The following is a 12,533-nucleotide window of genomic DNA, read 5'->3' as shown; positions in this document are numbered from 1 at the left end:
CGTGAGTAATACTGACTGAGGTCAGAGAAAGTGACTGTGTTAAAATTTGTGGGATACCTCTGAGGAGAAGAGGCGTCCAGGAACCTGTGTGGCCGACACAGGTAACAGACAGGAGTCTGTGTTGCACTGACCAGGGTCAGTGAGAGACTGTGTTCCTGGAGGGGTCAGTGAGCAAGGTCCTGGAGGGTCAGTGTTGGGAGGTTCTGGGAGAGGAATCGGATCCCTGGAACACGTGCTATGACCTTGGACCTGGTGAGGCGTGTGTTGGGCAGTCTCAGGCGGAGACGGATGTCCTGAAGAGCACCCGCTGAGCCCCTGGACCTGGTGAGGCTGGTGTGTTGGGACACCCTGGGAGGAGGGTCGGCTCCCTGAATAGCACCCGGTGTGCCCTGTGTGTTGGACGGTCTCAGGTGGAGACGGTACGTCCTGAGTGGCACACGAACAGGACATGTGAGAGACTGTGCATGTGTTTTTTTTCTTTTTTTTTTCTTTTCCTCTGCAAAACCTGAAGGTGCTTGCTGTGGCTCAGTGGGGTCACGAAGGTCTCGCAGCACAAGGACCTGGTGTTTTCTTTAAGGGATCTGCCCTGGGAGCATTGGTAGCAGACGCTGTCTGTCTACACCATCCTGCTGCAGCTTTATTGCATGTGACTAAGCGGATACAGTAGTTGTGGCTTTACACAACTATTAAGGGTGAGTACCCTGTATTATTGCTGCATAACCCATTATACCTGCACTGGTAAGGCCCTATGGGCGCACTTTTGTGGCTTTTTTATCTTTGAGGGTGACAAGCGGCTTCCAGTAACCCGGCGGGGTTACGAAGGTGACAAGCGGCTTCCGGTGGATCGGCGGGTCCACGAAGATGGCGCAGCAGGAGCTGCAGTGACACCAGCCGCTGTGTATGTGTGTGAACAGCAGCCGGAGGTGCCGGTGATCAGTGACAGCAGGAACTGTGGTCGTGCCAGCAAAGACTTGTGTGGTATCGTTAAAAGACAAACTGTACTGTGTGAACTGTGGCCTAAGAGGTTCTGCAGGACGGACATGGGGAAATCCCAAAATGGGGCGGTGACCCAAAAGGGGGCGGTGACCCAAAAGGGGGCGGTGACCCAAATTGGAGTGGCGGGGTGGTGGTCCAGAAAGTGGCCAAGTGTGAAGAAGTGACAGCACTGGGTGTCTCAGTAGGTATGTCTGGAGTACCGCAGTGTATGTGCAGGTCTTTTTCAGAATGTGGAATATCCTTTCCGGGGAGTAATGATGGGCCACAGATGTGTACAGTGATGCTGCACCGGGAAGGAGCCTTTGGTCGGCTGGAATCAGAGAGTCAGGTGACTCTGACAGGAACTCCTCTCGTTTTCTCTCTGACCGAGAAAAACATCAGGGTTCGCTGTAAACACGGGGTCACGGTGAACTACGCAGTAGACAGAGTAGTGTTTGAGGGGACCAAAGGTGGTGAGTGCCAAGGTAGAGGAATACCACGGGACTTAGTCTATGCCTGGGAGAGGGGCCGGGACTTTCTTTTGTTTGATGACGTTTGGTCGGATGATGGAGATGCTTCGACTGTGGGGCAAGCAGACACTGAGACAGTGAAGGCTCCTGACATGGACAGGTCAGAGGTAGAACTGACCAGAGGAAGAAGTACATCTGCCCAACTGACGGACCTGACGTCTCGTGATAAGACAGATGGTGGGCTGGGGGATGAGACGACTGGACTAGACACATTGGTGCTGGACGGTAACTGGAGGGTTCACTCGACTGGGGTGACTGACCCAGTGGTACCTTTTAACGATATAATTAAAGAGGTAGTGGTGCGACACGTGATGGACAAAAGAGAACAAGATCGTGAGATACAGCTGATAAAGGAGACTGTAACAGAACATGTCGAACGGGAAAGAGTCCTAAGGCAAGCAGCTGAGCACAGAGTGGATGAGCTGGAGAAGGAAGTCTCTGAGCTCAGAGGTCACCTGTCAGCGTGTAAAACCATGAACAAGACCCTGTTGGAAGATATGGAGGTGCTCAGAGAGGCCCAAGAGAAGCATCAACAGGAGATTCTCAGGAGAGAGGATGAGCGTCGCTACCTGGCAGAGGAGAAAGATAAAGTTCTGCAAGAACTCAGTGGAGTAGTAAAAGGTCTTCTGCAGGAGAAGTGGAGGGGCGAAGACGTACAGCGGCCGTGCCCGACTGATAGCAAGGCAGAACTGCCAAAGCCCATCTTGGAAAAGGGTCCTGAAGACTGTAAATCTCAGGAAGATGGTGAGCCAAGAGCTGCACAAGACAGTCACCCGGTCTTGGCAGATACCTTGAGGGAAGTGTCCGTGGGGAACCCAGAGCCATCTGTCCAGGATGAGAGCAAGTCCATGACCTTCAAGTGCGTGATGGAGGTACCCGAAAACGTGCGAGAAGCGTGTGCCAGCGAAGGTGTCCATGAGACCTTTAAAAAGGCAGTAAAGGCCTATAGTGTGAGCTGGGCACCAGAAACAGACCAGTTGGTGATACTGGCAGAAACGGAAGACACAGAGAGAAGGGTGGCTGTCCTGAAGGAGATGCACCTACAATGTCTCCGCACGAAACAGATGCTCGTGGAGCGTAATAGGAAAGCCGCTCGACGTCTGGAGCTTGCAAGGGAAGCACAAAGTCGGCTGGGCTTTGTGGAAGACATAATTCCGGTGCCCAGAAATCTGGTGGGGAAAGTCGTTGGCAGACTTGGAAAGGTGATGCAGGAGATGGTGAATCGATCCTGTGTGAAGAGAGTGAGGATCCCACCTGCTGGTGAAATCCAAGTCGTTATTGAAGATGACATGGTTCCTGTCATTGTGGTTGGTTCGGTGGAAAGCATTGGGAAGCTTCGCATGCTCCTGGAATATCGGGTAGCGTACCTGAAGGAGATTGAGCAGCTAAGACAGGATCGACTGCAGATGAATGAGCAGATAGAGAACGTCAGGTGGCGTCCCCCTCCAACCCAAGGTGTAAGGACCCGAAGGGATCCTCCAAGGAATGAAAGGACAGGTAGTCGAAGGCAAGAACGTCGAGAGTCCGCAAGTGGCCGTTCTAATCGTAGTAACATAGGCACGAGCCTCGGTGGTGGACATAGCGACAGAGGGTCAGACTCAGACCAGCCAGTTGGCCCAGCTGGACGTGGGACTCATGACCGTGCGAACTGGGAGAGCCAGCCAGTGAGAGAAAGGTCGCGTGATGAAGCACACTGCAGACAGTTGGAGACTAAAGAGTGTCTGGTCACACTGACGGACGTTGACGGGAAGGCCAAAGCCCAAGGCCGAGATACTGACCGCTGGGGGCAGGGGAGGCCTAACGTAAATATGCAGTATGACTACCGAAACAGACGGAGATGGTCCTCCCGACTGGTAGGGCAAGGTGACATGGGTGCCAGGTCTCAAGATCCCTGGGTGATGTCATGTGTTCAACCCCACAAGTTTGAACAGAGGGGGGAGGTATGTGGTGTAGTTACCACTATGTCAGCTAGGGGGCGCTGTGTGGGTGTCCCAGGACGGGTGTACAGGCACATTCAGTGTGGTAACAGGAGCAGGGTCCTAAATGACCATTATGGGTCTCAAGGTGGGTGGCCTTGGGATGCAGGCTCCAGGGTGTATTGATCAGCAGAGGTACTGCTGATCTTTCTGTTACACTGTGTCAGGGAAGCCTGTGTGTGTCTATACAACCTTTAGTGATGTCATAGCCATGTGATCACCTGTGGGTGTGGTTACAGGGCTATGTAATTGAGGTGTTTGGCACATGTGAGAGAGTGTGAGAGTGAGTCTGTCTGAGTGTGGACAGACTTCCATGTGTCCAGGTGGGACACTACAGAGTGTGTGAGAGTGAGTCTGTCTGAGTGTGGACAGACTTCCATGTGTCCAGGTGGGACACTACAGAGAGTGTATATGGGGAGGACTACAGCTCCCAGCATGTGCTGAGACTCTCAGTCCGAGTCTGAAGCCACGGACATTTCTGTTCCTTTGCCTGAAGTGAAGGTTACATTTCAGTGTTATGCTGTCTATGGTTTATGGAGTAATAAACCTGGTGAAATTTTAAAGGAACGTGCCTCATGTTTGTCTCCCGCTGCACCTAAGCGAGTCACATCCCTACAGTATATATACTAGCTGAAGAGCCCGGCGCTGCCCGGACATAGTAACTACCTGTGGTTAGTTAAAGCAAATTATAATTATCCTCCATCCCATAGCCCCGTGCCCATATACCCGTCATACATATCCACGATCCCATAGGCCCGTGCCCATATACCCATCATACATATTCGCCATCCCATAGTCGAGGGCCCATATACCCATCACACATCTTTCATCTCATAGTCCCAAGCCTATATACCCATCATACATATCCTCCATTCCATAGTCCCGTGCCCATATACCCATCATACATATCCGCGATCTCATAGTCCCGTGCCCATATACCCATCATACATATCCTCCATCCCATAGTCCAGTGCCCATATACCCATCATACATATCCGCCATCCCATAGTCGAGTCCCATATACCATCACACATCCTCCATCCCATAGTCCCATGCCCATATACCCATCATACATATTCTCCATCCCATAGTCCCATGCCCATATACCCATCATACATATTCTCCATCCCATAGTCCCATGCCCATGTACCCATCACACATCCTTCATCTCATAGTCCAATGCCCATATACCCATCATACATATCCTCCATCCCATAGTCCCGTGCCCATATACCCATCATACATATCCACGATCCCATAGGCCCGTGCCCATATACCCATCATACATATCCTCCATCCCATAGTCGAGTGCCCTTATACCTATCACACATCCTCCCTCCCATAGTCCCATGCCCATATACCCATCACACATCCTCCATCCCATAGTCCCATGCCAATATACCCATCACACATCCTCCATCCCATAGTCCCATGCCCATATACCTATCATACATATTCACCATCCCATAGTCGAATGCCCATATACCCATCACACATCCTTCATCTCATAGTCCCATGCCTATATACCCATCATACATATCCTCCATCCCATAGTCCCGTGCCCATATACCGATCATACAGATCAGATCCACCATCCCATAGTCCCGTGCCCATATACCCATCATACATATCCGCCATCCCATAGTCCCGTGCCCATATACCCGTCATACATATCCTCCATCCCATAGTCCAGTGCCCATATACCCATCATACATATCCGCCATCCCATAGTCCTGTGCCCATATACCCGTCATACATATCCTCCATCCCATAGTCCAGTGCCCATATACCCATCACACATCCTCCATCCCATAGTCAACCATTATGACATCATAATGAGCGGCGGGGCTTGCAACCTATGATGACATCAGCGTCGCCATGGCAATCATTGTGACATCATAATGAGGGGCGGGGCTTGACGCGCGCGCACTTTTTCCCCAGTATGTAGACAGGGGCAAAATGGTTTGGTGAATTGGAACGCGCGGGGTTAAAATTTCGCTTCTCAACATAGCTTAGGATGCTCTCGGGGTCCAGACGTGTGACTGTGCCAAATTTTGTGGCTGTAGCTGCGACGGTGCGGATGCCTATCCCGGATATACACACACACACACACACATATATACATACACACTTTGAGCTTTTTATATATATATATATATATATATATATACACTATATATATATATATATATATATATATATTTTATGTCGGATGTTAAGTACCCTTTCCCATTAACCTTATTCGTATTTATTGTACATGCCATGTAAATGTCTATTTACTGTATCTGTTAAATGTATTTAACATTGGACCCTGTCATATAGATAGGGAAAGTGTAGTACCCTAGTTTGCCCACTAGGTGGGGTTAGAGATGCTCAGCTTATAGTTAAAGTAGGAGGGGCTAACAGCTGTTAAGCCAGGGAGCATCTGGAATTTGAATCAGTTGGGCGGGAGCGCCCTGAAAGGTTTTTGGCAACATTACGTTAAAGTCAAGAGCTCAGTCATACAGAATTCGGGCCAGTATCTCATCAGGGAGTAACACCAGGAGAAGTACTGACAGTGCAGAATTTGTTCTTCTGCAGTTGCCAGAAGGAGACTAAGCTGTATGGGCAGGTTACTCAGAATGTGGCGTCTTATTTCATCTGTGGATATTCTTGAGACCGGTGCTAAACGGTTAAGAGGGTCCCCTACTGGAGTAAGACTGAGCAGAGTTGATGCTGAAAGACGGGAGAGCATGGTCCATCTTGGAAGTGGGCTTAGTGGGAGACAGGGAAAGACAGGGACAGAGGAGACAATGTCCATTGCCAACCCTGATGCTGAGGCTGGAGTGAATATGTATGCGCTGTGTAAAGGAAACAGTAAAGTTGATTGTTCCAGTATTGAACAGGACTGTGACTCTGTTTGGTCCACATCGTCTGAGGAGAATGTGCAGCACAGAAAGCTCTGAGGGGGAGCTGGAGAAAGCGACAGGTATGCTGACAGAAAACTGTCATGTCTATGTGAGGGGAGGCCAGGACTCCGTTGCCCCAGAGTCCTCGTCCACGACTACCTTCCTGGCTGAACCTTACACCAGCACAGTCGCCAAGTTATCCCATGCAAAGTTACCTCAGGAATCAGCCTGAAAAAGACATTGTGTGCACATACTCTTAAGCTTTTCACTCGCTGATGTAAAAAGTCAGTATATCTAGCAAATTTAGGACCTTCTCTCACATTTAGATTACCTGCCCAAATAGTACCATTTTGGGAGGCCATTAGACAAGAACTTAAAATGATTTGACATAGATATTGTATAGCCTCAACATTAAGACTGTTGTTTCATATGTCAGTCTTAATGATGGCAGTGCGGGAAAAAAATGTGCCAAATTCATGAACAAGCAAACGCTGCTTAAAAGGAATATGTCACCCTTTTTTTGGACTATGAGCTGCTGGCATCAACATCAGGGGCTTATCTACAGCATTACAGAATGCCCCCGATGTAACCTGAAAGATAGGAAAAAAGAGTTAAATTATACTCACCCCAGAGTCAGGTCCGGTCCGACGGGTGTCGACATCTGGTCCAGCGCCTCCCGTCTTCATATGATGCTGTCCTCTTCTTCTCTTCCTGTCATGGCTCCGATGCAGGCGCACTGCCCTGCCCTGTTGAGGGCAGAGCAGAGTCCTGCAGTGCGGAGGAGCTGGGAGATGTCCTGAGCCTGCACACTGCAGTATTCTGCTCTGCCCTCAACAGGACAGAGCAGTGCGCGTGCACCAGAGCCATGACAGGAAGAGAAGAAGAGGACAGCATCATATGAAGATGGGAGGCGCTGGACCGCAACACCCATCGGACCGAGACCGGACAGCCCCCCGGTGAGTATAATCTCTTTTTTCTTATTTTTCGAGTTACATCAGAGGCTTATCTACAGCATTACAGAATGCTGAAGATAAGCCCCTGATGTCGATGCCGGCAGCTCATAGGGCAAAAAAAAGGGTGACAGATTCCCTTTAATCAATTTGGTGCATTTTAGAAGTAGCATGCTCCTCCATGCATATCTCTACAAATGTTACTGCAATAAAGGACTAGGACAATTTCAGGCATAGGAAATGTCACCACTTTTGAAGAATTTGTCAGGATTCTCCGGTGTTAAGACTGGGAGCAAGCGATCGATCGGGTGACCGTAAGTTTGCACTTTGAAAATTTCCAGCAACATTTTGACTAGACATGTGCATTCTCACTCAGTTCACTTGTATTGAGCAAAGACATGCATGTCTAGTCGACATGTAACTATATGAATGTAAATTGCAAACTAGAACTCCAGCATTGGAGAATCCTGACAGCTCACATGCAGTGGGTTGTGCGGATTCACAAGTGTGCAGTCACATAAATGGACTATAGACTTCAGCCCCAAGACTGGACAACCCCATTAATATCCTGTGGGGTACTCGGAGAGGTATCTCCAAATCATAGTTTTTGCAGTTATATGTTTGTCATTTAAAAATGTCAATAAAAGCAGATGGAAAAAAAACAATGAATATATTAAAAAAATGCTAGATTTTAAAACCGTTGTTTTAATTTTTTTATTAGGGTAAAATTTCTGAAAATAAGCAACTTTGGAATTTATCTCTGATTGAAAAACCCTCTCCACTCTAAAGTATTTTAAAATCTATTGTTTACTAATTGTTGTCTAAGTTATCTGTCATGATCCAGTGTTGGATCTGGCGGTATTAAAAGCACAAAGTGAACTTTTTTTACTTTGGTTAAGTTCAAAGGTGTTTTGACTGTCCCCGGTGGTGGTTAGTGGTATTGCACCTTAGGTTAGGTTGCACTTAATTATGGTTCAGGTGTGACACTCTATAAATGGGTCTCAGGGTGTTCACTCACTGCTGGTGATATTTCTTGCTGAGTTGTTGGAGAGCCTGGTGGAAGGATGGAGCTGGATAGGAGTCCTGCGCAGTCAGCCAGAGAGAACGAGTGCCAGCTAATGGTGTCTGCAGGAAGGACTGGCATGGCCTGGTGGAGTCGCAGTTTATGGTGTCGGCTGGAAGTGCGTGCATGGCTTGGAGGAGTGGCGACTAGGAAGAGAGTTGCACTCGGCATGCGCGACTTGGTTGCTGAGAACTGGACTCGAGCATGGATTCTTGGCAGAGGCTGGACTCATCTTGGGACTCTGTGTACTGGACTGCTGCAAGTGGTAATGGACTCTGCTCCCAGGCTGCGCGATGGTGATGGATCCAGTTATGGTGATGGATCAGGGTGGAGGAGAAGATGCACACAGGAGGTGGGCTCTGTTCCTAGGAGCAACAGAGCAAAGATAAGTGGTGTTTCCTCTGTATTGTCTCTTTCCTCATGTGTGTTGTTAGTGCAGTGGTGGGATTAGTCTCCGCACTGACCTATTCCCTAGTGAGGGTTTAGGGTCAGGGCGAGCAAGGGGTTAAGGTTTGCGTGCGGCGACAGGTGCGGAGCCTGTATAGGGAATGTTAGGAGTGCAGGGACACTGGCTCAGGGGAGCTTAGGAGGTCTCCATGTCCCCATTCCCTATCGCAGGGCCCACCATTGTTAAAGTTACCCAGGTTCCCCCCTTATTATTTAAATTCGCCGTACTGGAGGCGGTGTTTCCAGAAATGTATATGTTAACGTGTAATTCCTAAATTCGCCAGGTGGAGGTGGCGTATCCACCTGCACGTTCTATTATTTAAATTCGCCCCACTGGAGGCGGTGTATCCAGGGTCACTTGTGTTATGGGTTCGCCTTGCGGCATCATCTGCGACCTGACACACGTGATCATGACATTATCGACTACCTCTGCAGACTAGCAGAGGTAGCCAGTTTCCAAGGCAAGGAGCACAGTGCTCGCAAGCTGTTTGCCATAGAACTTGAAAGTGCTGCTCTTCCGATGCTACCGAGGAAAAATCTGCTAACAGCATTGAGAAATGCACAGATCAGAGCACTGGCATTAACATGCTGCGGGTCTAAAAGGTCAATCTCCAGAAATGTATCCACCTCCGGAAAGCAGGAAAACAAGAAGCAGAGGAGCTATGCTTCTGGAGAAAATAGCATTAGATAACGCTTTTTAATGACAAATAAGAGATAATTCCTATTTTTCAAATCATCAAAACTTTTACGTTGTTCAAAAGCATGTCGAAAATTATGATCCCAGTCCTTATACTTTTCGATATTAAGACCCAACTTACTTTTGTTAAGCTCGGCACTACTCCATCTCTATGAATTTTTAGAAAGTTCCCTACAATAGGTAATGGGAATGGTCCAGGGGGCAACTTTTTTCTCTCCCATGCATATTTCCAGTAAAAGAAAACCAAAATAAAGGCGATAATCCCAGTCAAGACAACAATGACATTCTACTGGTCTGTCATGATTCTGATTTTTAATCCAGCTGATTATGACTGTTCTTCTTTCACTCCTTTCTTCTTTCACTCCTTTCTTCTTTTCACATTGGTAGGTGGGTGCTCGGAGTGCCCATTGGATCCAACCCAATGCTCCAGGGTTCTGTGAACAGCGTTCTACTTCTGACTCCGATCCTATTACATAGGATTTAGCTATGAGAAGCAGATTAAGGAGCCTAACAAAAGAAAAACAATCATTGTTCAGAACAGAAATGTATAATCTTCATACTGACCGCAAAAACATTCATGTTATAAAACCTTGCTGAAAGAGAATATGGAGCTATTAAAGAAAATCTTATATGACTATGTTACTGCAGGTGAATAGCATTCTGAATCTACCCACACATAGGGCCCCACTTCCAGGAAGAAATAAGCTTTATTTACCCTGGCAGCATTCTGTGTTCAGTTATTGGGGCGACTCCGACACAGCTTCAATCACCGCTCTGAGTATAGAGAGCAGCGGCGGTAAGCATGCCCCCGGCAGTTACTGATGGCTGAACCAAATGCTGAGCCTGCGACTATACAACCCTTGTTTCACAGAGCACTATCCTGTTGAAAGTTTCTTTTTCCAATAGGGTGACCTGAGGACATGAAGAGTTAAACTGTTTATGTAAGCATTAAGGCCCCGTCACACATAACGATGCACCAGCGATCCCGACAACGATACAACCTTGTCAGGATCGCTGGTGCCTCGCTACATGATCGCTGGTGAGCTGCCAAACAGACGTCACAAAATCAGTGATTTCGCTAGCGATCTCGCTGTGTGTGACGGGGTCTTTACTGTCCAAACGTCCATCTGTAAGTATTAGAAGACTGAAGACTTAGAGTATGCTAAGAAGACATTGCACACACCATTACTCCACGTCCAACAACCTCAATAATGCTACCCCCCTCCTATTAGCATAGTGCAAATGAACGCCAAATTTTTCACACCAGGGAACATTTTCCTCCTTCTCAGGAATATAACTTTTGTGCTCCTTTGTCCACTGAAGTCTTCGCTTGTTGTTGCCGTAGAGCAATGGTTCCCAACTTTTCTAAACATGAGAGGCACATTCAGCTCTGAAAGAGGGTCACTAGCTGCATCCAGACACCCCCCCCCCCCCGAGTAATCACAGCGTCAGACAGGAGCACCTTGGGTCCACCAGAGAAAATGATTCCTGGGACCCACAATATAGTTACGTAGACATAATACAAGCCGACCAATTGTGTGTTAAAACATGATAATATTGTGGTGTAATATAAAAACAGAATGGTTCACATATATCAAAAATGGTCTAAATTGAGTAAAATCTTGTGTACTCACTTCAAATCCAATATTCTATATTCATCAAATGTCACCCTTAATGATAAATTTGGTGCAAGTTATTTAAGCACATTTTAAAAATGGTAGTACACTTCTCGATGTTAAAAAAGAGCTGGTATCCAATACGTCAAATGTTGCATAGTTATAAAATTTTGCACAAATTGCTACTTTTTCTGCACTATTAAAAAGGTTGCAATATAAATGGATTTGCTCCATGCCTATTTTAAGACAGCCAGTGCCAAGGAATAAGGACGCTCCTCTCCCCATACTCACACATGCAGTGGGGAAAATACTGTAAGTATTTGCTAAACTGCCGATTTTGCAAGTTTTCCCCCTACAAATAATGGAGATGAGTCACCCTCCCAGGGCTGTGGGGTACTCGGTACCGGACCGGTGTCAGGGGGATGTGTCACAGCAGCGGTGACCCGGTCCGTGGCCCTGGGCGTCCAAGGAATAGGGTGGTGGAATGTATTAATGGAATAGTTCGTGACGCCACCTGTGGTGTTCGGCAAGAAAGATGTTAAGCCGACGCTGTATGCAGATCCGCTGGGACTGATGGTATGGTGCAGCAAAGATGTAAAAGCTCCCCACAGGTGAAGCTGTAATCCTAGGGCTGTGTAGAGGTGCTTGGCACGGGGATGTAGCAGTGCCAGAAGGGTAGAAAGCAGACAAGACACAGCGGGGTGCAATTTCTGTACCTTTACTTGATAACTGCAGTCCAGGGTCCTGATTACAGATGGTATTGGAGCAGGTTAGCCTGGAAGCAACTCAGGGATTCTATCTCAGCAGAAGGGCTGTGCAGTCTCCTTCCTAGCGCCTCTATATGTGAAGATCTCCTAGTACTCAGTTTACTGGAGATCCTCCTGTCAGATGTTCCCAAGAACCTTACTTGCACGGCAGACAGCTGTAGCCTATCTCGGAGACTCCTCTCTTCTGAGTCCCGGCTCTCTATCCAAGCTGCTGTTGTGCCCTCAAGTCTTAGATGGGAGCAGGGCATGTACAGCCTCCTACTCCTCTGGTGTCTGTTGCAGGACCATTAGTATCCGTACAACTGTGGAGACCAGGCTCCAGCTCTTGCGCTCTCACCGCAAGGGAGCACTCCAGCCGGAGCTCAACCTCAACGCTCTTTCCACACGTCTGCACACTTCACCCTCCGCAGACTGACTGACCCCCCTTCCTCTTGGCCCACAGAGAGCACTCCTCCCATTAATCCAGGTTCAGAGTTCCCCCTGCTGGCCTGGAGTGGAATTGTGTTGCATAAGTATAGGTAAACTTCTGGGGAGACCCATCATTGCCTCCAAGCCTGGCATTACCCTCCCCTGGAGGATGGCAAAGCCAGTGTGGCGACCATACTCCTGGGGGCGCCACAGAGA

At 48.2% G+C, this 12,533-nt stretch overlaps 1 pseudogene; it reads right to left on the bottom strand.

The window, feature by feature from the left end:
* Positions 1–9,827, bottom strand: part of LOC141051641 (cytochrome P450 2G1-like) — a 67,856-nt pseudogene extending 58,029 nt beyond the window's left edge.
* Between the last annotated feature and the right edge of the window lie 2,706 nt (positions 9,828–12,533).

The sequence above is a fragment of the Dendrobates tinctorius genome, unplaced genomic scaffold (assembly GCF_039654945.1).
Source record: "Dendrobates tinctorius isolate UK_male_01 unplaced genomic scaffold, ASM3965494v1 ptg000158l, whole genome shotgun sequence".
Classification (NCBI taxonomy): domain Eukaryota; kingdom Metazoa; phylum Chordata; class Amphibia; order Anura; family Dendrobatidae; genus Dendrobates; species Dendrobates tinctorius.
Note: the sequence above shows the minus strand (reverse complement) of the source record. Positions and strands in the feature narration are given on the sequence as shown.